At 40.6% G+C, this 2,806-nt stretch overlaps 1 protein-coding gene across 1 annotated transcript in view; it reads left to right on the top strand.

Annotated features, from left to right (window-relative positions):
* Positions 1-2,806, top strand: part of zmym2 (zinc finger, MYM-type 2) — a gene marked incomplete in the record, with an annotated part of 26,925 nt that extends 24,119 nt beyond the window's left edge. The window contains 1 exon segment of the mRNA XM_062431675.1: positions 1-2,806.

The raw sequence follows: 2,806 nt of genomic DNA, 5'->3' as shown, positions 1-2,806 counted from the left end.
CATCTTCCTCGCCACCGCTCGGGGTCAAGAGGAAAGCAAACGAACACAGGTTTTTCACAAGGGAGGAGTGAGGGAGGAGGAGTGTCTGGTGCTGATGCTGCGTTCTGCAGAGCTGGAAGTTGAAATTCCATCTTTGAAGCATTAGGTAGACATGCTGTTCACAATTCAGCTGCTGATCATGTTTATTTGGCAGAACAATAGCAACTCTACATGCTACTCTATCTTAAATGTATATTTTAAAAGATGATTGAACACTAAATATTGTACAGCTTAGAAATATGATCGGTGGCATGTCCAAACACATGAACAGTGACATAATATTGCACTTTTGTTTACCATTTTAGATGGAACCAAAGGCAAGAGTTTGTCTTTAAGGAGTAAATTAACACCTGGATCAGTAATATGTTTCACCGTCCTCTAGGTTGAAAATGTCATGCCTGTTTCACCACAGACCAAAGCCAGCATCACTGATGGGTGAGCTCTACTGCACCTGTAATCACACCTGACAGTGATGTCACAGCACCCTGTAGTACATCTGTATATCACTGCAACAAACTAAGACCATAAACCACTAGAGGTCAGTAAGACAAGATTATCAGGGGGTGGTGAGTTACTCCTGAACACATAGATGGTTTTGTATATGTTAGATAAAGGCCCTGCACATTCACACAGCTGATTTCTTGATTAATTAGATTTATTTTCTTAATATAAATTAATTTAACTCAATGCACAAAGAATGAAATGATACAAGTGGTCCTTCTGCAGAAGTGAAGTCAAGGCGCAAAGCCTTTAACAAGATACCTCATCCAGTTAGAAGTGTGGGTGTGTAGAGCCTTTAAATTTCATGGATTTAAACTTAATTGGCTTCAAGTGTATTTTGATAATTGCCCTGATGAAGATGTGTTAAGTATGGACCTCCAGTGTGAGAAATGTAGCCACACCCACACACTCACAGGATAATTCCCTTAGCCTTTTTTTTACTGCAGGAATATGGAATTTCTGACTTTTCTCACGCATGTTGAACGCAGCATCAGATCTCTTATCTAGTCAGGGTGTCCTACTGCATCACACATTAACCGGGCTGCTTTTCATTCCTTCTTCACCATCATCATCATCATCACGTTGCCTCTTCTGCTACCGCTCTTCCTCTGTCAGTACTGCTCTCCGGCCAAAAAGCGCAGGATTCAGGAGTGATCCCAGGACGGTTACAAAAAAAAGTGGCTGCGGTGCAGGGAGGAAAGGCAACCTACCGACATGCTGCGTTTCTTTTCTAGGACATTAGGGGAACCTTCCTTTTTATGTGATGTAGCATTATAATGCGTACTAAGCCCAGATTGGGTCGCTTTTGAAATGTAAATATCTCTTAAAACGAGGCAGTTATCGGAGAGACAGCAGAGGGGACACTGTAGTTTGGGTGGAGGAAGCATCCCACGGAAACCTTCAGCTTGAAAAACCGGCCTCCTGAGAAACCCCCCCCCCCCCTTTTTTCTTCTTTTAAAAAAAAATAAAGGACTGATTATTTATTTCTGCTCTTATTAGTTTGACAGTATCCTCTTTACACATCGTGATGGGATGTTTGATTTTTATGGGTGCCATTTTTCTTTCTCCACTTTCACTCACTGAAAACCAGCTGCAGTCCCGTTCCCTCACCTCTCTCGTCCATTTTAAACGGTAGCCCGAACCCCATTAAAACAAGAAGGACACGGACAATTAAAGGGTTCATAAACAGATTCCCCACAGACTATTTTTGCAACTTTTCTTTCTGCCTCTGTCACCTTGTTTGTATTTTCCTGACATCTCTGTTATTCTTGGTCTCCTTTTTAAACCTTTAAATCTCGGTTTAGTTTGAAAAATCGAGCACTTGTGAATAAGCGCTCTTGTTCTTCTTCCAAGCTGTTTCAGAGTGCTAGCACTGCAAAGCTAAAGCTTGTGTTGTAATAAAGAATTTGTTGGACATCGTTTTTCTTTTTCATGAACCAAACTGAAGTTTTCTGTCTGAGTTACACTATCAATTCATTTTAGGTTTTTTTCCTAATTTATATGCCCCCCCTCCCTCCTTTTTTTTGTTTTTTACTTTGATATTATGGATATTATTTTGAATTTGCATCGTTTGTTTTCAATAAATTGGAGAAAGTGTCATCATGCTAAACATGAATTCAAGGTTGGTTGTTCTGAGGATTTAGTTCTTTTTTTCTACCACTTTCTTAATCATTCATTGACCTTCATTTCAAATAGCGAGAAGACTCTGGAGAGGTAAAGCATGGCTACACTTCTACACCCTACAAATGTACGTCTCCACACCCGGTGCTCAGAATATTAGGAACACCTCCCCCACACACTGCTTTACACACAATATCTCAAATTGGTAATCAGGTGTCTTTTCTCTGCATGATCCACATCACTGCTCCTCCTGACTGAAGGTTTAACCTGTAAACTCATTTAGGGATGATGATTTGAAAGAGATGTTCCTATTATTTTGTACACTGGACTGCATTGACAGGTGTACAACTTTGGTGTTACATTACAAAAAAACGAAGATAAGTGGAAGTTGAGGGAGAACATCGGTCTGGATTTCCGTATCCCAGACTAAAATCCAAACCTTTAAACTTGACTGTGGACATTAAAGTAAAAACTGACCCTGGATCAGAGGACCTTGGTTTGAACCGACTGACTTTTTCTTTTTGGTCTTGCTGGACTCTTGAGGCAGCGACTGACAGTAGACGCTGTGGCTGGCATCAATGCCTAATGTGAATGTGCCTAACTGTATATACTGAAAGTGAGTGATTGTGACTTGAGTCTGATGCTA

Source organism: Scomber scombrus, chromosome 13, assembly GCF_963691925.1.
Source record: "Scomber scombrus chromosome 13, fScoSco1.1, whole genome shotgun sequence".
Lineage (NCBI taxonomy): Eukaryota > Metazoa > Chordata > Actinopteri > Scombriformes > Scombridae > Scomber > Scomber scombrus.
This window is presented reverse-complemented; position numbering and strand designations above follow the sequence as displayed.